This window comes from Numenius arquata, chromosome 1 (genome assembly GCF_964106895.1).
Source record: "Numenius arquata chromosome 1, bNumArq3.hap1.1, whole genome shotgun sequence".
NCBI lineage: Eukaryota > Metazoa > Chordata > Aves > Charadriiformes > Scolopacidae > Numenius > Numenius arquata.
The window spans coordinates 57,834,530-57,859,398 of record NC_133576.1 but is presented as its reverse complement, the minus strand read 5'-3'; positions in this window follow the sequence as shown (position 1 = coordinate 57,859,398).

The following is a 24,869-nucleotide window of genomic DNA, read 5'->3' as shown; positions in this document are numbered from 1 at the left end:
GGCCCCAAGCAGCAGCCACCCCAAGCTCAACAGGGCATGGCCAGATGGGATGAGGAGAGAGCTGACTCTGCTCCCAGTGGCTTCCAAAGCCTTGCAGGACCCCTCAGCCCCTCAACGGTGGATTTCTTCCTTCTGCCCATGAAAGACCAGCCTGGCTGTGCTCAGGCTGCAAGTGGTGCAACCCCTGCTTGGTGATGGATCCCGGGATATCTGCACATGGAAGGGTGGTAAATATTGCCTCCCTGTGAACCACACTCAGGCAATATGCATGAAGGAGCTTCATGCAGCAGTACACAGAGATAATTTATCCCCACAGCAATAAACAGCTGCCAAGGAATAAAAGTCAGCAGGCATCATTTGCTCTTTTTTAAAGGGCTGACGTACAAAAGGGAATACAGGATAATCTGCAGTTACATCAGATTTTTGTGATGCAGCATGGGAGTCACACCTTGTGGAAGTTAAAAAGCAGCAGGCTTAAAGGAAGGGAAGTGAACAAGGAGACTTAAGCTGTTTTAAGAGTACAGGCAGTGTTAAAGAACAAGCTGGCACCACACCAGAAAGGTGAGTAAGAAGATTTCTTGGCTGCAAAGAGACTGATCCCTGGGCACCCCCTGCTAAAATACTGACGTTTCAAGTGTCTCCGCCTTGAGGAGGGGATGGCGGTGCACAGTGATGTTGGAACACGCCTGTAAATGGCATTCAGCATTCACACCTTGTCCTGAAGAAGGTGCGAGTGGCCTGATACACAGCTCCCAAACAATGGTCTTTTGGTCCCTGGTACATCAAAGGTCAAGGAAAGCTCTCTTACAAAAAGTTCTTAGTTATTCTTATATTTTGAGGGGACACCGCTCCAAACCCAGACTTCCATAGAGGGGAAAAATGAGCTCTTGCCAAAGTGAATGCCAAGAGAAGCTATAATCCCAAGCACTTTCCTGGCAGTACACGATGCAGTCAAATGAAGTATGCAGTTGTCATTATAGGCTGTAGCCTACAGTGGGAAAATAACCTGCTACAACCTGCTACAAAGACTGGCATGAAATGACCTGCCAAGACTTGCCTTCCAGCCAGCGTGCAGATGCCTCTGCCCTTGTTTTCTCCTGACAGCTTTTATTCTGTGGCTAAAAAGGATTTTAGCCTGTGCTCTGTGCTGCTGATCTTCCTCCTACCGGGTTTGCTCTGATTCCTGCACCCGGCACCTGTCAGCTCCTTGAGAAATGCTTTAGTTTCCCCAAACCCACAACTTTCCATGTGAAGGTCAGAGAGGAAAGGTAGCTAGATAAGGATGTCAAAACACAACAGGCTTTTTTACTGTGGGACAGTGAAAACTGTTGTTGCAGGAGTCCTTTATAACACGGGTAAAGCACCGGCAGATATGCCAAGGAAAGCCTGCCCGACTGGTGGGGAACCTGGAGAAGTCTCCCTAAAGCTTTCTGCTGCCTCTGGGCTGCTGTACAGCTTGTTCAGATGAATTTAATCAATGATTTATACACTGAATTATGTTTATGTGAAAAGCTAGTGGGTTCCACTTTCAACGGAAATTCTCATTATCTATTTACAGTAATGCAATTCTGAGTTTTGTTTAGAATAGTATCATTGAGTTTAGTTATGTCACTCCTGTACGTTTTCTCTCTTTCTTCTATTTATAATTTAGAAATCCTGAGCATGTCACATTTCTCTGCAAGTCAACATACCCTGTTATTTGCAGTTACTGAAAATAATATTTTGGCTACAATTAAGATGGCAGCAATCGTCTGCTTCTTGTTGATGAAATGGAGTGATTCATATCTAGAAAGTGAGAATTCATAGCTCTGAAGAAAAAAAAGATTTGTCATCCCATAGTATTAAACAAAATGAAATTTAGTTTCAGCTGTTTACAAGGGTAAGCTTAAAGGCTTAATTGGAATATTTTATTGGTTTTTTTGTGGGTTTGTTTCTACTTTTATTTTTAGCTCTTTCTGTCTTTTGTTTGTCCTGTTTTACACCATCTTTCTGATTAATATCTTTTCATGGACTGAATTCTCTCTTCCTTCACATAGAAAGGGACCCGCCAAATGATATTTTCACTAATCACATCTGGATTTATTATTTTCCTCTTTTCACATTGTCTCAGATGCTTAGAGATAAGGATGAAAATAAATGATTTGACATAATTTCTAACAGGACAGAGGAGACAGGCCATGGCTGTCAAGGGAAGTGACAGCCACAGACAAGATATACATCGCTTTGTTCTTCCCTTCAAAGCCTTTGGTTCACCTCTAGCATTTCACTCTTGATTTCATACCAGATAACTATCTCACATGGGGTTTTTTTTTGGACAAGAAGGTCTCTCAATAGACTGAGTTTTTCTTTTCTGTGAATCATGTCTTCTGTGTACAATAACACTGGACCAGCACCCAATTTTCAGGTTTGCTCCTATTTGGTCCTGGGTTTTCTGTATGCTCTTGGATGTTATCACTCAGAAGAGGAATCATCTCTTTTAAACCTAAACATTTGAAATTTAGATGTCACACCTGGGCTTCGCTCCAGAACACATGGAGAGAGGAGGAGACACTCCAGAGGTGTCTCCCCCCGAGTGCCTGTGGATCTCCCACATGGCTATGGATCCACACTGTGACTGCACGGCTAATGCAATATTCAAACGTCTGGTTATGTACCCTGGATCCTGTCCCCAGTCCCCCTATTTCACACCTGTACAATGACATAACAGGTGTTCCTTTTTCCAGTGAAGTCTGTAAGTTGGTGACTATTCAGACAATATGCTGATGGACTGAGTTTTTTCTAAGTTTGGGCTTGAGCTAGAGGGGAGGAGAGTTACTCTGAACTCAGCACTTTCAGCTGTGGAAAGAACTGCAATACTTCTGCAGTATAATCTGGATTTTGTGGTCACACAGCCTGACAAATCTTGCAATTGCTAATGCAACCTGACAGTGTCTGAGCATACATTTCTGAAGCAGACATCAACCCAGATGCCTTTTTCCCTTGTATTCTGTCAGTCTGTTAGGAATTATTTGTCTGTGACTACTGACAGCATTTGAACTGCTATTTCTTGAGGCCAGAGGCAGAGCATGACCAGGAGAAGACAACATCTCACATCAGACACCCTTGCCTTGGGAAAACTCTATTGAGAAAGTCCTGCTCAGATGATGACACCCTCTTTCTTTATTTGTGCTGATATTCCTGGAGGAAAACTGTTTCCCACTTGTATTAATGATGCTTGGATAACAACGTAGAATATACAGTTTTAAAAAAAAAAAGTAAATTATGTCCAAACTTGAATGTGCTTGGGCTTACAAGAACACAGGCATTCTGCCTAAATTCTGTTCCTTTCAGTGATGCTGAGTTTCTTCTTTCCAGGCTGATAAGACTGTCCAGCAGATTTGTATGTTAGAGTAGCTCCAAGGTAAATTCCAGTCTTCCCCTAAAGCATTATTCTTCATCTCAGGGCAACGTTTAAGAATCTGGAATAACCTACCCAGAGCACTGGGCCTCTGCCTCAGCACAATTAATCCTTTTTTCTAATAATATCAAGATACATGATCTACTAATCGTGTTTTAAATAGGTACAAAATGGCACATAAAAGTTATATAAATCACAAAAGTTAGTGTTTGACTGTTACTCAGCAGCTGATTGAAATGTCTTAATTTTCTAGTTCAAAGTAATTATTCTCTTCTTCCCAGTTGTAGATTTGTGTATTTTGTTCCTTGGTGGCATTTTCAGAAATCAGTGTGTTTATTTTGGGTACTTAACTGGTTTCATTTAGAAGACACGAGGATGCAGTAATGGAAAACTATTTCCTGAGGAGAACTGGTAGCCAAATGGGGAGAAGTCTTGAAAGGAGAGAAAGTACTTAATATTCTTGGACGTATTTGAGTTGTCTTTTATGTTCTGCCAAAAAGAAGCCCGTTCTTCTTGCCTTAATGGCATTTAGATTTCCAAGTAGATTGCCTGTTTAATTACCCAGGTACCATTTATTAGGCCAAGAAAACAAACCAAACTAACTGAAGATATTTGTAAAATCTTGTGGACAATGATTACCCTGAAATTACTTCTGAATGAGATTTTCTCATCTAGTTTTATTTAATTGTTTTAAGAAATGTTTTATTTGGAATGAAAAGCTCACTTATTGCAAGCAAAATGTAACAGATTTTGTAACATTTAAAAGTGCCACTATTTTGTCCCTTTAAGCCGTGTAGCGACACAAATGTAGAGGATGTAACTATGGCAGCTCTGCAGTGAAAAGTGCCAGTGAAGTGTTAGTGTTCAGCTGCCATTCAGCTGCCAAATAATAGCTTGAATTTTGAAATTAATTGACTTAAATGTCCTTTTGGTTGGCTGCATTTATCTGGTGATTTAGTGGGTCAGATTGTTATTGTTACATAATTAACACACAACGAAAAAAGGTTTTGAGGCACTTTCACTCAAAAAGTAAAGGAACAAGCCCTTTGCTTGGTAGTTTAAACTCTAAATATAAGCGTGACCTCCCTCCCCAAGCCAGGGGTGATGAAAACGGAAGGAAAACTTGCTACAATAGGGCTGACTGGTTTCTCATGAAGGTGTAGCTCCAAATGCAGCCAGAGCTCAGCACAGGGAAGTTGGGGAGCTCGTCCCCATAAGGCAAAGTAGCAGCTCTTGGAGGAAATGGCCTCTGGGGCACAACTCAGGCATTACTAGGACATCCCTATTTCACCTGGGAGAGGGAGAGGAAAGACTTAATCTCTCATTGGCTTCTCTGGTGTTTGAAAATCTCCTGAATCCTCTCTGCCGTGATTGTCGCTCGCCTCATTCATCACCGAACCCGGCGACAGCAGCAGGCATTTCAGCCTTGTGCTCTCCCCTCATTTGCAAGGGGACCAGAGCTGTGGTTCAAACATACTCGCTGCGTGGGTTTGGGGGTAGAAAAGTCTGCATGTGGTGTCTGCACTGAAATCCAGGTTGTTCTACTGTGACTATGCTTGGGAGCCCTAATTCTTTATTGCTGCTTAGCCAGTTAGTCCTCATTAAACATCCTACCTCCTATGAATTGTTGCTGCACAAATTTCAACAGGCACTTCTCATAGATAATGAAGGTTACACTAGTTTATGATTTTAAAGACTAGCTATTATTTGAGGGCAGATGAGGCAAGAGGTGCCTGACAGTAGATTTTCTCCTTAATCTAGTGGTAAAAAACATAGTGAAAGCCCAAAGCTGAAATAAGTCAGAAATTTTCAAGATAGAATAGGCGCTCGAGCACTGGAACAGTTTTCCTGGAATCGCAATGAATTTTCTGCCACTTGACAATGAGCATGGAACCTGTCTGATCAAATTCTAAGAGTGCTGACGGGTCAACTGAGCCAGTCACCTTCTTTTCCCTGGACAAGCAATGTGAAGACAGAGGCATATTGGGGACACAGTTTGTGTCAGTTCAAATTAGACAGTGAAAATAGTAATATGAATTGTAAGATGAAAGCGCCCATTTTGCCCCACTGACTGTAAAGGCAGTTTTTGTCAACTGATTCATCTGTGAACTTTTGTTCTGTAGGTACCACAAGTCAGATAAAATTAATTACACCCTAAATTTCTTCTTACCATACTGCTGTAGCTCAAAGAAGCTTGATGCATGGGCTTAGTATGCAAAGGACAGTGCAAAGCTCTGTTCCTGACCTTATGCAGGAGCTCAGACTGGATGATAGTCCTCCAGCAGGACGACAATCTGCAAGAGAAAAATCTGCACCAGGAAGACCTTGAGATTTGTAGGAGCAGCAAAAGGCTAACAATGCAGCTGGAAAAGTGGACGAGTTACCACCATACTGGTCAGAAACAGAAACATCAGTCTTCAAACAACAATCAAGCTGGATCAAGCTGGATCAAGCTGGAAACTCTGAGTTTAACTTAATTCTCCTCCTGAATTAGGTTGTTCTAGGGAGCAAGGCTATCAGCATCCCTGGAGCAGAGGAAGATGTTAACAAGGGGAAAGATGACAAAAAGGGTGTTTATTTAGCCTGGTGTCTAGGAAGTGAAATTATGACAGAAACCTAAACTGATACAAGAGTAAACAAATCCTTTAGGAAGCACTCCAGCTGAGAAAAAAAACCAACTCTCAGATCAAAATGTTTTGTTTGGTGAATAGAAATAATAAATAAATAGCTAGGTTCAGACAAAACATTTTCTATAAAACCCTCGGATCCATTAATGCACAAATGTCTTGTTCCGTGGACTGCATGAATTCGTAACAGTTATCTATGTCAAGAAGAACCATGGCTGGGCCTGCCTTTGTGTGTGTTCTGTGCTTTCAGAAAAATATTTACTGAACTGAGGAAAAAAAAACCAAGGCAGTTCTGCAAGGCATTTCCAGCAATTAACCTGCAGATTCTCATTAAGTAACCCCTGCTGAACACTATTGCAGGCACATACTTTATTCAAAATATTTACATAACATCACAGGAGAGCACACTTGATTAGGAAGCTTCTGAAGACCATGACCATTCACGTAACTATTCAGTTTGTTGGTCAAAAACTTCTTGTGTGCAGCCAATAATACAAATTACAACTTGCTGTATTTGTACTTAGATATTTCCAAGGGTTTATTTTAAATTATATTGTAGTATTGACAGTTACATGTTATTTCTCACTGTATGGAAAGAGTCTCCCAGGGACTTTTATAGAGCTGAGCTCTGCAACATAACTAGATCTCTCAAAAGACTGAATCATTTTTCCCTGCTAATGATTCTTAATTTTCTTTTCAGAGGAATAAAATTCATAGTAAAAGTCATTCTTTATTAAATGACATTTGTAATAAACTGGGACACAGAAAATGAGATTGAACCAAAACCTTTCAAAACTTTTTTTTTTTCCTTTTTGCAAACTGCTTGTTAACATTCAGACCCCTGCAAATAGTAAGGATATGTATATGGTCTATGCTATTCCTCATTTCTTACCAATCTGTCCAGGGTTGAGGCAAAGAAATAACTCTTACTCATTTCTCCCTTCAATTTCATTTTGCTGGGAGGATTATAGTCTGTCCTTCAAGAGGAAATGGAGTTTCTGGACTGGTAAAGCTATAGGGGAAAAAAAAACCTAAAAGACACAGTGACAGGGAAAACTATGTTCTCAGGGAAAACCTCAAGAAGTTTCGTAAGTGCTGATGTCTTACGTAGTTATGTGAGAAACCATAACTAGGACTTTATGCAGACTTCTGGAGTTTTTCTGAGTTGTAGCTGCCACAGTTTGGCATAAGAAGAAGAAAGGTTCTTGGCAGGGTCAGACCAGGGTGCCCCCTAGCTCTGCAGTCTGCCTCATTGTGTGTGTACCCGGGAAAAAACATGAACCCATCTTCTGCTGAGTATTCTTGTCTACTCCCAGCACCCACAAGGGTTGGATTAGGGATGCTGGAAGCTACATCCTTGCCTCCTCCCTTTACTACCTGCTTATAGGCCTGTTGTCCAAATTTGTCCACACACTTTTGGAGGGCGCTGATGTTGCCTGCCTCCTTCCCAGGGCAGCACATTCCAGGAGTTCACTATCCATTGTTTAAAAAAATACTTTCTGTTGTCCCCTTCAGGTTAGTCTACTCATTTCCTAAGTGACCTCTTGTTCTAGCATTGCAGGGTTTGGTGAATAACAGTCCTGCATACACCTTATTCATCACTTTGATGTTTTTGTGAACCTCCATCACATCCTCTCTCAGTCCTTTCCTTGGCTGCCACCACGAACACATCAGCTCTGCATGCGTTGGCACTGCTTGCACCCTGTTGACCCCTGCCTGAATTGGACAGTATTGCTGGAGCTGTGCCTGATCACTGGAAGCTTTGGGAAGAGAATAGAGCAGAGGGCTACAAAGATGATTAAAGGACGGAGCACATCTCTTATGAGGAAAGGCTGGGAGACCTGGGTCTGTTTAGCCTGGAGAAGAGAAGACCAAGAGGGGATCTCATCAATGCTTATAAATATCTAAAGGGAGGGTGTCAAGAGGATGGGGCCAGACTCTTTTCACTGGTGCCCAGCAACAGGACAAGGGGCAACAGGCACAAACTGGAACACAGGAGATTCCATCTCAACATGCAGAAAAACTTCTTCACTTTGAGGGTGACAGAGCACTGGAACAGGCTGTCCAGCAAGGTTGTGGAGTCTCCTTCTCTGGAGATCTTCAAAACCTGCCTGGATGTGATCCTGTGCAACCTGCTCTAAGTGGATCTGTTTTGGCAGGGGGCTTGGACTAGATGATCTCTAGAGGCCCCTTCCAACCTCTACTATTCTGAGATTCTGTGATTCTGTAAAGGTGTCATTTGTGAGGCAGCTCAGGTCCCTCTGCCCCCTTGTAGACAGACAAATGCAGGGCTGTCACAAAGTCTGTGCTGTCCTTCTGCCCCTCGGGCAGATCTATAGGCTTCTGCATTGTCATCTTTCCTGGGATGGCTCTTTTCCCTCCGGAGCAGCAGTTTGGGCTAGGACCCTAAATTTCAACAGGACTGACTTCAAAGGAGCACGTGGCTCATGTCAGCAGCAGGCCAGTGAGCACCTGCAGCAGTGCTCAGTGATAGCCATCTAGAACAAAAGCTCCGCGGGATAAAACAATTATTTCAGAGGAGCAGCAGAGCCCCCCTGCTTTTGGTCCTCTTGCAGTAACTGTTCCCCCTTGGTTCTTCCCCTCTTCACTCCTCTACTCCCCATAGGATGCCCACACCAAGGAGGAGGCAACACAGCTGGGACTAGTCTGGAGGGACTGGATCCCTGCCAGCAGGTGGGTAGGTGTGTGCTGATGGGCTGCCCAGATGCTGCCAGGTAGTAAGGGTTCAGGCTGCATGCTGTCAACAGGGAAGCAAATCTGATTTTCCCTCTACCTGGCTGTGGGTTTTCCAGAAGCGCTTTGTGTCCTTGAGACTCCTAATCTTCTAAACTTCACTCCTGTTGAGCAAGTTCAATAGGTATTGGAGTAGGACTGGGGGAGAGGACGATGGCTAGGACAACAAACTATGCAGTTGCAAAATTGAATCTCCTTTGGAAATCAAGGTATTAATAGAAAACAGTGAGCAATCTGGTTAGGGAGGCATTACTCGTTGTCCACAAAAGACTGCAGCGAGAGCTGTCTCCCAGCTGTTACTCTCCAGACCGGGTCAGAGTGCCTTCCTGCCAGTCAGAGACACCTCCTTACAGCAGTTACCATCCTCTTTGTCAGACCTCTCAAACGAGAAGAGCGTAGCATGAGCTTTCCAGGGATCACTCCCTCTAACGAAATATCCTGGAAAGCCCTATAAATATTGCATGGGAAACTGTAGCATGTTGTGTTGAAAATGATGCTAAGGCCCCATGTATGCCTTTCCCCTCCAGGGGCTGTCATTTCATACCAGGCACAGGGCACTGCCTCATAGATTCACACCAGCTTTATCTTTGGCTACACATAGGCAGTGTGACTTCAGATGTGAATATATGGTCCTGAATTTCTTGGGCAGAGCAGCATCATTGGGATGTCTCACAGTGGAACACGTAGAGCTGGATGCTCACACCCAGGCATTTGCCAGAAGCGATTTGGGGGTCTGACAGATCTTGCAAGACAGGAGGAATGCAAGTGAGCATGTTGGGAAGCCCCAAGGGCAGTCAGCTTATCTGCTGTGCCACCCAGTGACCTCCTTAGTAAACACAGTATTAATGCTTCCTCTCTAAAGTACCTCTGAATCTACAGATGGAGAAAAACAAAACCTGCTGAGTAGGCAATTAACAAAATGTGTTCCACATATATCACGTTTTGTAAGGAGCACTCTGTCTTAAGACTTGGGAGATGATAGTTGGAGAGTCATAGTACAAGGATAGGGCTTTATGTTGATAACTTGTCTAACTTCATGTATGAAGACATGAAATACACATTATGTCTTTATTGGCACATGAAAGGGGCAACTTAGGAACTGAAGTTCTGGATCTAATAAAGATTCAAGGAATTATGGCTGCTAAAGAGCTTGCTCTCGTTGAAGAGACCAAGAGAACAGTAAGGTGCAGTGCTCTAGTGCCCACTTAACGAAAAATCTGGGCTAGAAATATAGTGATTTTCCAACATAGATTGTTGCAGCCTCCATTCCATGGTTCATTTCAAAAGGTGTTTGAGTCTCTAAGCTATGCAGTAGGAGTGACAGAAAGCTTCTTTCTCACTGCAGCTTCAAACTCCCTCCCTTTGTCCTCTCGCTTCCTCGCCGGTCCCTGAAATAGCTCACACTCAGCAACACTTAAGACCCATAGAGATCCTCAGTATATTTTGAGTTGCTGGGTCATTTTGTGAGATGCAGTGTTCTAATCCATCTTCACATTCTCTACCTGTATCAGCCTGGATCAAAGACCAGAAGCTCCTCAGTGGCAAAAACTAAGACCTACAGCGTCAGACATTACTTATATGCAGGCAGTGCTAGTAAGAGATCCTGACTCTAAGAGACTATAAAATCTGAGGATAGCTGTGCTGACCAAAAGTCGAGCTACCTCCAAATCCTGTCTCTGACAGTGGCTACATGTCCATGCTTACAAAAGGCTATCAGGACAGGACAAGCACATAGCAATGCTTCCCTAATGTGTTCTTTAGTCTCTAGCAGTTCGTGGTTTAGACATTCTTAAACCTCAAGCAGTATCTTTGCATTTAACAAACCTTAATGGATTTTTCTTCCATTAATTTGTCTCACTCTGTTTTCAACCCATTTAATCTTTTAGCATCCACAACATCATAAGGCAATGAGCATGGTAGTACAATTATGCAATGTGTGAAGAAGAATTTTCTTTTGCTTATTCTGAATCAGCATCCCACTAAGTTCATTTGACACCTTTATTTTTACACTAGGGAATCACAAAATGATATGGGGTTGGAAGGGACCTCTGGAGATCATCTAGTCCAAAACAGTGTACAGTCACTGCCTGGTCACAATCTTAGAGTTACTCACGATTTTATAAAAAACTGCTGCATGCACTTCAGTCAGCTCTTTTGGACACTAAAGTCTCCTAACTTACTTAGTTGCTGCTTATACCAAAGCAAGTCTGTAACTTCAGTCATCTTTGCTGTCCTTCTCTGACCTTCAGCTGATGTTCTATCTGAGGTGAGCAGCTGAGTGTGATATGGTTTGTATGGACTGATTCTTGGATGTTAATTCATATTACTTAGCTGCTGAGCTGAAAATGTTATCTTTCTCACACAGCACCACTATAAAAATTCAGATAATATACTCTTTCAAGATAGAGAACAAAACTTCTAGCAGTCTAATTACTTGCAACATCAGGTGATTTAAAGCTCTTCATTTCATAACATAAGAAAAATATCTACAAGCTAATCTTTCTCATAATTTGCTAACTGAAATGTAGTGTTTAATGCACAGAACAGGACTATTTTATTAGGAAATTAATTTAGCAGTAAACAACTTAATTATTGCAAATAATTAATGGTTATGCTGCCACACTGACACCTGAGATAGTAGAGATAGTATTTGGCTCATGAGAAAATTTCCTCTTGGAGAGATTTTTAAATTATTAGAATGCAAAAAGTGTACCTTCAATATTGAAGAGCTTCTCTGTTTAACCAGAAAACGGGTAACAAAAGCAAATCTTTTAAAAGTACCTCATGATGGGTCCTTCAGGGCTCTAATTTCAATGGGTACTCAGCACTCAAGTTCACTTAAAGTAAGATTGTTTCTTTCAGGTAAGCTGAAGGAAACGTTACTTTCACAGAAAGAGCGTGAAAAGTACTTTACTGAAGCTTGTGCTGTTAAGTAAATTATAACAGTTCTTAAAAACAGCCCTGAGGTTCATACTATTATTTTAGCACATTGAGCAGCTGTGTCTTGAGTCAATTTAATCAGTGAATTGTATGTCCTTTGGCTTGATCATTACCCAAACTCTTTTAATTAATTAGCTGAATTCTGTTCTTCGAAGCAGTGGAAATGAGGCACATCTCAAGTGAAATAATTGTTATTACCTAATGGGTCCCATTAGAAAAACTACTGATTTCAGGTAGGGCAGGCAAACCAAGGAACTTTTCTTTTTTGCGCACACTGCTCTAACCCCGTTAGGTCGGGTTAGATACATAACACTTACTACTTGTGGTCACTGCCTTTTTTCTTTCTTAACATTTCTCAGCCTCCCAAAACAACAACAGGAGGGAACTAGAAACTTTACATCTTCTGGGTTTTCTGGCCCTCATTTGTGATAGCAATACCTATTTTTACAATCAAACAATATTTCTATTTTTTTAAAGGTAAAATTTAACATTTTTGCCTATGTTCACATTAACAAGTAGCTCAGGGCAATAGGAGTGAATCCATTAATTTAGTCATTGATGCTGAGGCCCTGACATCTACTCCATCATCAGTCTGATGGACCTACCTTGGCCTATTCCCAAAGGCCCTGATCCCAATCCTGTACCCAACATGTGGGTTAGAGCTAGGACCAGTCTTTGGTTCAGAGTCTTGTGTTCCCTTTAGGGACTGGAGCAGGTGCATCAATCTAGTTAGTGTGGACCAAAACTGCTTTGAAGACTGAACCAACACACACTATAAGTTGGCATGATCAGGAGATTTGTCCCAGAATGGCTCCACTGCTCTAAACCATACCACAAAGTGAATATAGGCTTGGTCTTTCTCTCCCTGCAGGTGCCTTCTCCATACCTGTGCAGGGCCTCTAACCAGATGGTCTTTGCTTCTACCCTCACCAGTCCACACTCCCATGTTTCCCCAGACACATCTCTGATATGGTTCCCACAGGTGTGTTGGGGTTAGGGGTATCATTTCTGCAAATAGACCACCTCAGCATTTCTGGTTAAAAAACAGTTGAAAAAACAACTCCAAATTATAACAAAATGTAAAATGAGACGAATGATTCATTTAACGCCCAGCAATGGAAGAAGTGACTCAGCTGAGAGGAAACAATGAGAGTTTGTCCGCACTTCTCTAGTATTGGAATGAACTGGTATTTGTTCTCGTAACTATGGCAGTACTGCCATTTTCCAAACCCATATTCAATCGATGTTTTTGGCTTAATTCTCAGCTGGGGCACTCTTTTCTTTTTTTCCCCTTCCTTTCAATAGCCTCCAGTTAGCTAATAAAAGAGAGCCACCTACGCTGAGCTGTTTATTGTCGCCTGCTCCCTGTACCGGCGGGATGGAGGTGAGCAGGGGACGGGTGATTCAGTGTTAATTAGACCTTTCCCACACAGCAGGTTTCCCGAGTGCTGCAGTTACAAATGACACTCTCAAATAAAAGCCCAGACTGGGGCTGAAGCTACAAAATACTCACAAAATGCCAGTCCTTTAACCCTGCCTTTTTGCTTTTCTCTTCCCAGAGCATCCCCATGCTGGCATGGTCTCTCAGGGTAGCAGTACTGCTCTAATAGATCTCTCCCATGTTGGGGAGCTCTGCTCTGGGCTACCAGTGTGTTTTCCTCCTTCCCTGACCCCTCCACAATGGTTCATGGTTTCTACATTTTCTTCCTTTCTTCCTAGCAGTCATTTCTTGAATAAGGATAAGTAACATACACTGTTCCTGTATCTATCTTCATATGCTGGACTAAACGGACTATTGCTAGCACATTTGGATGGGACACTGTGACAAATCACCTCTTCCCACTCATTAAGCGTGAGGAAAAATAAGGTTAAACCTTTTCCCAAGGAGCCAGAGATATACCCAGTAAAGCTTCTGAGCCCAAATTCTGGCTTGCATAAGGAAACAAGTTTCTGTAGCTGGTCATTTTCACCAGATGAGTGAGTTCTGTTTTCTCACTAATTAATACCACTCATAGATCACTGAGTCAAACCTTCAGAGAATCCAAACTAGACTTTGCTGCTGATGGTAGCTTGTGACCCGCCTGGACAGCAGCAAGAAGACTGGGACTGGTTCAGCTTATTTTTTTCTGCTCTACCTACATCACATCAAGAAAAAGAACCCTCCGCAATTCTTAGGTGACATTTCCCATGCTGCCATTGCTGGTTTTATTCACCTTCTCTTCTGTCTGTGAAGATATCGGAGGGACTTTACTTACCTTGAAAAGAGTGGTAGGTGATGGTTTTGCCAGTTTAATGGTTAATATAGGTGAAATCCTTAATCCTACCTTTCAGGATTTAGTAAAACCTTTTATTCACGTTTAATGTTTTGTTGAGGTCCACTGGGTCTATTCTCACCATCACACATACTGATCATGACATTAAAGGTAAAATGTATGCCTTGATCCATTGTCATATATTAGGGCCTGATCATTTGAGCTTCAATCATCCAAAAAAACCAGTGGCTCAAAGGTATCATTACTGATATCTTCTAGAACTTTGTTTTTGCAGACCCTTTGTGCTAGTCTGTCTTCTCAACGGACATCTGTGACAAAAGAAGTATCTTCAGGATAAGGTATATGGACTTGGCAGTCACTAGCTACTTACCTAGATGACATACCCTAAACCTTTAGCTCTCCTAAAATAGCAGATAAAGACTAGTTTTCCTTTCCAGATACAGGTTTATTTTGTGTAGCAGCTTTAACAGCTCTGCCTGGAATACGTAGGATATAGAAGTCCGAGTAGTGTATTTTCTCTCTGTTTGCCTTAACTCCTTGATGAAGGAAACCTGAATGTAATGCATGAGATATGTTGAGAAGAGCCTGACTTTTAAATTGGACCTGGGAACAGAGCCTGTTCTACTAAAATGAATGAAGTCAGATGGCAATGATGAAGAGTAGGGTTCTCCCAGGCTCTTCACAGTCCTCTGCTCAGGCCAGATTCATGGCTTTTGTAGGTTAAACACGCCCACATCTCCCATCCACAAGTGTGAGTATCTTGGAAGCACAGCAGGGAGCTGACTAAAGGTTTTATTGGTTTTAGTTTGCTTTGACTTTCTCTGTCAGTGATCAGAGTCCTCCATGAGAGGAACAGGAGAGGCGAGGAGAGACAGTGTGGTAGGCTGACCTTGGTTGGCCGCCAGACGCCCAAAACGCCTCTCTATCACGCCTCCTCCTCAGCAGGACAGGGGGAGGAAATAAGATGAAAAACTCATGGGTCAAGATAAAGGCAGTTTAAGAAGAAAAAGGAAAGGTTGTGCACAGAAGCAAAGCAAGAAAAAAGGGTTTATTCTCTACTTCCCATCAGCAGGTGACGCCCAGCTGCTTCCTGGGAAGCAGGGCCTCAGCAACCTCAGCATAGTGGTTGCTTCAGAAGACCAACACCTTAATAATGAATGCCCTCCCTTTCTCTTAGCTGTTATTGCTGGGCACGACATCATATGGCCTGGACTATCCCTTTGGTGGGTTTGGGTCCCAACCACTTGCCCACCCCCAGTATACTGGTCTTTGGAGACAAGGAGGGTTGGAGAAACAGCCTAGATGCTGTGTGAGCACTGCTCACCAATAGTCAAAACACTGGTGTGTTATCAACACCTTCTGACTACCAATAAAAAGGACAGCACTGTAGGAGCTGCTGTGGGGGAGGTTAACTCCATCCTAGTCAGACCCAGAACAGGCAGCAAAGCAGCAAGCTTGCCTCTGTCTCTCCACCAGTCATGGACAGAGTGGCTCAGTTAAACCCCAAGTCTATAGGTCCATAGGACCCAGACCTTTTGAGCCGGTGGGCTCAAAATTGTTCAGGGTGCCCCACGCTTCTTTGTGCTCTGTCCTCTGAAAGGGAAGGGGGGCTCTGGTTTCTGAAGCCATCCCTAACATCTGGCACGAGGCTGGGTACTCCAAGGCCTGCCCTTGGTGATGAGGTTGGTGCCCATGGTGCCACACAGCAGGAGAGTGAGCAAGAAATGCAAATGGAAGAAATGTCCCTTTACACTCTTGTTTTGCAGGCGCCACACCAATTCTGTCCTCCATTTAGCAAACACCCCTCCCAAGCTTTGAAATGAACCCAGTTGAGCCTTGATTGTCTGAAGCTACTGAATTTCTTTTGCAAGTTATTCCCTTCTAGTCATCATAGAAAGATTATTTTAAATGCTATTGTTTCCACAAGTTTGAATATATATGTTTTAAAAGGCACAAGAAAGAACTCTGTTACAGTTCCCAGACTGCATCACGATTTCACTTTATTGCAATTTAACTTTCAAATAAGACTTCCTGGAAGAGAGAATAGTCTTGGTGTTGCAGAAACAGATCCTGGCTGAATGCATCATAATCACAAATGCTTTTTCATGTAAGCAGAATATGTATCATCTCAATGGATCCCCAGTTTCAACTTGAAAAGAAAAATAGATAGTCTGATCCCAAGCTGTGTTCAAAGAAGAAGGATGTGTGAGCTGGCTGTGGCAAAGACATTAAAGAGAAACGCTATCATTCTGAGATTTGTCAGCTCATCTTTCATTTATGCATGGTGTCATTTATCACCCCATTTTCATAAGAAGCTGCTATGTATTAATCTGTTCTAAAGCAATATTTCATGTTTTCTGTCACTTAGTAAACACTGAAAATAAACATTGATTTAAAAAAATAATTTAAAATTGTGTAAGATATTTCAAGGGGAAAAAGGGCAATAATTGGATAAATGGAATCTGGAAATTAAGCACAGATACTAATGGACACAAGTCCCCAGCTTTTATCTTAATAAATATAAAATATAAAAGAAGAATTTAATAAAAAATCAAATTTATTTCTAAGGCACACTAAGAACTAAGGTTACTCCATGGTATGGTGCTGAGATTACTATGGTCATGGTGAAGACCTGCACGCACAGGGAATGTGCTGGAAGTATTTGGGAGGTGGCAGTTGTGGATGAGGCTCCTTGGAAGAGGTCGCTGAAACGAGCTGCCTCCTGGGCAGAAGCAGAGCAGCACAGGCAGGTGAACCGCATATTAAACATTCACTCCCGAAAACCGTTGACACGCTGAATTCTTCTGTTTCACTCATATAATCCTGACTCTGCCATCCTGTTCCTGGTTCATTCTGTCTCTTCTCGTTTGCCTTTTTTCCCTTTGTGTGCTTCACAGCTTCCCTATGGCCTCGCCTCCTTCTCTTTGAAAAAGAGCTATTCCCATTCGCTTGTTCTTGGCCCATTCTCACTCCTTTTCTCCTAGATTTCTGCTTGGTCACTTTTTTCTCTCTCTGTACTTTGCGTCACACTCAAATAAGAGGGTTCACAAAGAGCACTGGATATTAAGGGCATCAAGTCATGAGCTAGCTTCTTCTTTTAGTTAAGTATTTTTAATCCCAGGGGAGCCAAAAAAAAAAAAAGCCAGAGGACAATCAAGAAAACCATAAGGCAGGGATGGGCAACTAGCTGTCACAAGCAACGATGAGCAATGTCTGCATCTGGACACACATATGGACCCATCAGTTACTAAGGGCATTTTGTGGTGACATAATCTGAAAGATTAATTAAATATTTAAAGAAGTCCCAGATGAACTGCAAGAATAATAACATCAGTGATGGTCAGTCAAACCTCTGTTTTAGTTAAAACTTATTCTCACAGAGGAGGAAAATAACAATTAGGGCATGATAGAAATAGATATATTTTCACAGCGACAGGAAGGGATTTGCGTCACCTTCAGACTACTTCAGAAATGTCAAACCTCACCCCAAGAAGCTGCAGTAGAATCTGGGCCAAAGAGTGCACTTGGGCTATGGTGTGAACGTTATCAGCTGCATAATTTACTTCATACTGTATTTCTTCTCATTTCTTGTAATGACACAGTGATGGTGGACCTGTGCAACAAGTGATGCTACTGCCAGTAGCCCAGAGCCAGTGCTGAGGACGCGACAAAAATTGGAGGAGGCCATGGGAACAGTCCATGCTGACTGCATGTCCAGCCCCATTGGAATTAGTGCTGTGGAACATGCCAGAATGCTATCAGCAGATAGGGTTAAGGAAGACTTAGACCAGTTATTGTCTGCACGCAGTTCTAAAATGTCTACATTCCTTTTCATTGCAACATTTGGCTGAAATTTTATGTCCACATATATATATTAGCATAGGATTGTAATGTGGTTCAGGAGATAAGGTATTTACTTGTGTGTCAAGACACTCAACACAAGACACATTCAACCTCAGAGTTGTAAAGAGCAGCAGGGACAAGGAGCCCTAGGGGAGGGCTGGAAGGGTAGCTATGAGGGTTGCTGTCATTTCTTTTAATAATCTCTTTCAGGGTTTATCTACATTACTGTCTTCATTCACAACAGGTGTGTGCTTTTGAAACAAATCTCCTGATCATCCGTACTTTATCTTTGGTTTGCATTGTGGGTGCGTCTTGGAGCACATGAAATAAATTAATTTCAAATTAAATTAAATCAAAGGTTGTCATCCAGGAAGTATATCTGATATGCTTCAAGCTTCTACCAGAGTAGAGCTACTCATAAGTAAAACCACTGAAAATCGTGTAGTGTGGATTTTGGGTCCTCACTAGAACCAGAGGTTTCACTCCACAGACCTGAAGTTCTGACTGCTCTGCGCTGCTTGCTAAGATGGACATAGCCTCAGTCACCCACTGAAATACTGCAGGGGAAGTAAAATCTGCTATTTTCCATGAGACGCCCATCCCAGAAGTCTTTCTTTAAGAACACAAAAACATGAAGGTAAAACCCATTTGTAACCAATGAATCATGACAGCTAAACCGCTTCAAGGTCAGAAGTACAGGAACTGCTCTTCTGCCATTCAAATCTGAGGCTGCCTCTGTAGCACAACTAAAATGTTCCTGGGACCTTCTGGCATTTAGGACAAGTGGCATAAAACTACAATAATCCTTTGCCCCTTTCAAGCAACGTGGCCACATCACAACTGCTTTTGGGGAATGGCTTGTCCTAACTCCTTGGGAATTGTTTGGGGAGTGAGGTGGCTCAGGGAAAAAGCACAACAGAAACCGCTCTTACAATTTATAAATAACCTGGGTTTTGATAGTTACTTTACTAGATATAACTTTACTTTGATTTATATATATAATGTATATATTTACTTTATTAGAATCAACACATAGTCTAAAAGCTCCAGAGATCTAGGTGGACCCAAATCTGTAGAGAACAAGAAGTGCAAGATCTGGGCATGCAATGCTTTCAGTTTTTGATTTTATTGTAAGTTGATTGTGTGAGACAAGGTGCTCCTCTTAGATGCCCAGCTCTTGGCCACCAGTTCCTGTGTAAGAATCTCAGCTTTCAGTACCAAAAAAAAAAAAGATTTCAAGATTCATACCTCTTGGAAAAGGCCTGAAAGATTGAGTTTATCTGAAGGATGCTAGCGAGCAGGGAAGAAATACAACTAAATTTGTTTTTAAAAGTCTTCTGATCTGGAGGAAATTAACTCAAAACTTAAAAGTATTTATGTTAGCAGTGCTCTTATTTGGAATCAAATGTAACTATATGAGTGGAAAAAAATTTACTCTTAATATTAATAATTTGATATTTCAAAGTTGTTTATTCCAAACTAGAATTTCAAATATTCCTGAAAGTCCTGTGATGTGAAAGGATGGTCACTAAGTCAGATCTGGAGGACTTGGCAAGTCTCAGCTAGGTCCGCTAGGTCCATCTTCAGGAATGAGAAAAGCAAAGATGCACGTACAGTAACACTGGTGTCAGTTCTCACCCCTTCTTCGTTCCCTCTATGAATCATCCTTCCTGCAGTTGGAAAAGAGGATATGTTTATTTAACCCTCTGTCATAACCAGTTTTTATATTTTGTTCTTTTAATCTAGTAGTTGAGTATTTCACAGTTGAATTAAGGTTATCATTACAAGATAGCATAAAACACTCTTATGATTTATTCCTTGACAATGGACTTCCTCACCTAGGAAAGAGCATCATTTCAGGAACCTCGACATAAATCTGACACAGCTTTCCATTAGATTTGAGGGAATGCTCTTGCAGCGTCTTTCCAATGCAGTAGAACAGATTCCAGAGCAGGATGACATGATTTATTGCCCATGGAAGTCTTGCCATCATCAAGATGCTGAGAGCTGGATTCATCTCTCCTATTGCAGCTGATCAAGCAGCAATTAAAGATTTCTTACAGGTCCCAAGCTGCTGCCTGACTGTGATTTAGATCCCTGGAAGGGGGCCAGTCTCCTGCATGGAAAGCACCCGTTGGCCCTGCTGATGCCCTTGTAGCATCCCCTTTTCAGCCCCTTTCACAGCAGCCACTTTGCTGCTATCACGAATCACAACATAAACTCACCTGAGGACCACAATCTGAAAACTGATCCCTTTGGCAACTGTCCCTTTTGTGAATGTAAAATAAATGGCATCAGTCGAGACAAATATTTATATTTTTAAATGCAAAATATTAAGGCAACAATTGGAAATTTGCTAATGCCTAATGTTTATGTGTTGCATATACAGTTGTGAATTTGTTGCCTGTTTTGTTCAATGAATTAGCCACTAATTAAGGTTATCAGATTAGAAAAGTCCTCCTTTCTCTGACTAATAGCGCTACTTCAATTTGTTCAAAGGCTTTATTCAAAAGGAGAGAGAATAAAGGATGAAAAGCAGAACTGCAAACAGACTCTGAGATTTATAAAACGTGACATTTTATTATAAGTAATAAAGTCAACCTACAAAGCAAAGATAAATGTTAAATGATATAGTTATGCATTTTGTTATCTAGGCAAATATTTTTAACTGTGTCAGTTTGGTTGGGTCAGCAAGTTCTGGCTGACCACCTTGAGACAGAGAAGATATTTCTTCTGCTCATAAGCACCACTTTTCATGTGAGTTATCATGCAATCATACTTTTGGCCATTTCCTTTTATGTATTTAGTTATATGTCTCACAATGTATCAAGGCTATTTTGCTTATTGGTGCATTATATTGCTGTTAAACTATACACATTGGCTGCTGTGATTTTTTTTCTATCAATTCTGCATTTTAATCAGCATTCCACATGTGTAATGTCAGTCCTTCAGCTCATATCGAAGACATTCCCAAGATATGCTTGCATTTCATGGTCTGTCAATCTTAGACCCAAAATTTCTCTTTGAGCCTTACAAATATCCAAGTGATACATGACTCTCTGAGTGTGTGAGTATATATATATATGTATGTATATATATATAAAAACATTTCTAAATTCATAATCTGTAACAGTTTGGATTTATTTCCTAGCCTAATTCCCTATATCAAAGTAAATGTAATTCTAGGCTTTACTTGTAGTAAGGCTAAAGTCTAAGTGTTTTTCTTTGCACCTGCCTTGCTTCACTGCTACATTTTAAAAATGATGAACATAGGAAGTGATAGAATATTAAATAATCAGTGCAGGTTAACTTTTTATGTTAATGTTCTTACATTTTACAAAGTAAGGAGCATGTGTTTAAGCGTAATATTGCTGTAGTGTTGGACAGAACAGACAGCTCTTTTAATGTCTCACTTTAATTTCACATAGACATCAAAGCTGCCAGAGGAAGAAGGAAGGGTTAGATTCATCCAGTACTGGCATTCATCTGTCCTGAAGAGCATCAGAGCTGAGCTAGTATTCATGAGCACCCAAAGGACTTTAAAGAGCTGGTTTGCTTGAGCTGATCACCCCAGGAGGGTGCCAAAGGCAGATGTGTACTGGGTGCACAGGAGAACTTGGGAAGCGAGTTTGTTATTTCTCCTTTGGATTGTACTCAGAAACATGGCAGTTTATTTTCTCACTAGGTGCCAGCACCCATCACATACCTCCACAGCTACCCTCTGCAGCTCTGCAGCCTTCGCTGAGTTCTCTGGGGCTCTGACTGGGCTACTTTGGGTAAGTGAGTTCACTATTATAAAATGAGCTCAGTGATGCATTTGTTTGATTGCTTTTACAGTAATAATCCCAGCATCGGTGTAACTGCCATTGATAATTACATGATACTGTTTTTTTGCTGGGCACCTTACCTTTTTTAGTACAGATTTAGCAGCTCTTTACTGCCATGTTTTGCTTTCCTTTCTCACTGTTTTGGCTCCATGTTTTAGCTCCTGCAGGCTATTGAAACCACACACTGGAGGCAGAATTATTCATTTCTTCCCAAGATGCCTATTGATGCTAGATCTCTTAATGACTTGTATTTTTGTTACATACCCAGCAAATGAGTAGGGATCTATTTTGCAAAGAGGGAGCTGAGGCACAGCTATTAGAGTAAAAAAATATGCATTAATTCTGAGTACCCAATTAGAGATACTTTGGACCTTATTTTTTCAGAGCATTATATAACATATGCTAACTCAAGCAGCAGATCTGGGAGTTCAGTTCTTTGGTAGACCTGACCCCAAGGTCTCAAATCATGTACCACAGAAAATGAGGAACATGCCATTTTTGCCCATGTATGAAAAGCTCACTGTATGTTCAGCCTAGAGAAAAAGAGGCTGAGGGGAGACCTTATCGCTCTCCACAACCACCTGAAAGGAGGTTGTAGAGAAGCAGGGATTGGTCTCTTCTCCCAAGTCACAGGTGATAGGACAAGAGGAAATGGCCTCAAGTTGCACCAGGGGAGGTTCAGATTGGATATTAGGAAAAAATTCTTCACTGAAAGGGTTATTAAGCATTGGAATGGGCTGCCCAGGGAAGTGGTTGAGGCACCATCCCTGGAGATATTTAAAAGACGAGTTGACATAGTGCTTAGAGACATAGTTTAGTAATGTGTTGTGGGTGTTTTTTATGGTTTTCTTTTGGTTTTTTTATCAGAGTTAGGTTGATGGTTGGACTAGATGATCTTAAAGGTCCCTTCCGACCTAGACCATTCTATGATTCTATGTTTCTATGCCTTGCCTGGTCTTGCACAGGAGCACAGTGGCAGAGGCATTGATTGTAGCTGATCCTCCACAGCAGCACATAACCATCATTTTTCCTCCAATGGGCTCCTGTAACTCCTCCCACTGTCTTTAGTAAATGATGCAGAAATCTTACAAGGAGCTGTGTCCTCCACCACATGTCCGATATTTATCCCTTAAGAGGTTTAATTCTATGTTTTGACTGAGGAGGTGACATTTGGCCAAAATGGTAAGTGATTGTATTATTAAAGACTTCAAAATGCAGTGCCCAAGAAAGGCGTAATCACTTTGCACTGACAAACTCAAGTCTGGCATTTCTTAGCTCTGAAGTGCTTAATTTTCATTTCTTCATTTCATTCATTCACATATTGTTTCCATCATGTCAGGGTGCTGATGTTGGGTTACCTGCAGGCAGTTCAACTACAGATCCTGGACAACTTCTGCCCTGTGTGGGTCACCATGGCTGGGCTGGGACACACTGGACATTGTCCATTATCTGCTGGTTGGAAGCACGAGGTGGGTGCAACTGAAGTCTTCAGCCCTCTCCCATGCTGTGGAGGAGTCTGATTCTTCCCAATGCCCAATGTCCTCAACTAGTTAGTTCCAGTTCCCTGACCTAACTTTCTCCTCCATTCTTCCCCTTCCAGCCTCAGTGTCCCCACACAGAATTTTCCCATCCCTGCCTCTACCCAGGCTGAACTGGGAGGTCCAAAGGGGGTGAATGCCTCCATCACTCTGCCCGGAAAGACACCTGGCTACACAGAGAAGCCATCACCAGGTGGATGTTCAAAGGAGAGGAACCTATTAAGCTCCCAGACCCTTCCTGAAGGTGGAGAAAGAGGAAATTCCTCAGACTGAGGTTGTTGCTGGAATTGCACAGATTTCTCCACTGTGGCAATAGGTACATTTCTGATGGAAAGCCCACAGGTCCCAAAACCCTGAGCCAGAGGGCCTAGGTTTTAGCTCTCTCTCAAAATGAGATCATGGGGCTTTTCTGAACACCAAAAACCAGCTGTGCTTTTTTTTTTCTTCCCATTTTTTTCTTCATTCTCAGAAGTGGCTAATCTGTTTTGCCTGAAGTCTTTGAAAAAAACCTCAGCTCAAGGCAGGCATGTAACACTGACATTTTCAGCCTGAAGCGTTCATGTCTGACAAAGTTAGAAGCAACTGAAAACAGGGTATTGTAATAGGAAATACCAAACTTAATAATAGGAAACTGTACCACCTCTGCCTATTGAAATGAATGATCCAGAGAAGGTAATTCAAAGGACTCTCATTTGCCCTTTCTCAGAAGACATGAACAAGGCGACATTAAATGAAATGGAAAGGCTAAAGGGAAATATTTCTCACATAGCATGCAGCACATGAAATCTGCTGCCACAGGATAATGCTGAGAACAAGAACTGAGTAATTCGCAGAAGAGTCAGTTCCATATAATGAGAACATCTGCGATTGCATTTGATAGGACACATTTATAGAGGACATTTTTCTTCATGCTTGAGGACATATAGCAAGTACTAACTGCCTGGAGAAAAACCTTCCCTTACAGACTATCTGGCCACTGTCAGTATCAGATCTGCTCCTCCAAAGCATTCAGCACTATTGTTGAATATATTTTGTATTCAGATATATCAGTCCATTTATGTAGACCTAAACAGTCCATTTGTCAGATCCAGAAAGGCAATTCCAAGGACTGTGATGAGAAGTCTTTCTCTTTTAACTCTGTCATTTCCCTTACTTTAATAATCTTTGTGTCTTTGTCACACACTGATGGGGGTGGGGGTGGGGTATTTTCAATTTACAAGCAATTTAAGGGGAGATGAGTTGCTCTGTTTAAATGATGAAAAATTTTTGTGTTTGTGACTTTGGATCCTCTCATGAATGAAATGCAGCTTTAACATCACCATTCAGTGTTCCCAGAATAAATTGAAGCTACACCAATTTATTTAATATATAACCTCTGTTCTTGATCGGTATCTCACCAATGGTTTTGAATTGTAACATATGTCCTATTCAGCAGACGTTATATGATATAATGCATTTCAAAGGAAGAAAAATCAAAACCACCTTTCACGGCAAACATTTAAAGGCAGCACACTCTTTAATTGCCAGCTTGCCACGAACATTTGCTGTCACTTATCTAAAATACTACTGAATGTTGTCATCAGTGCTACAGATGACTAGGAATAAAAAAACCCACTATTATCTCCCTTAGAGACTGTTCACCCTGCCTACTCTGAAGTGATAAAAATGTA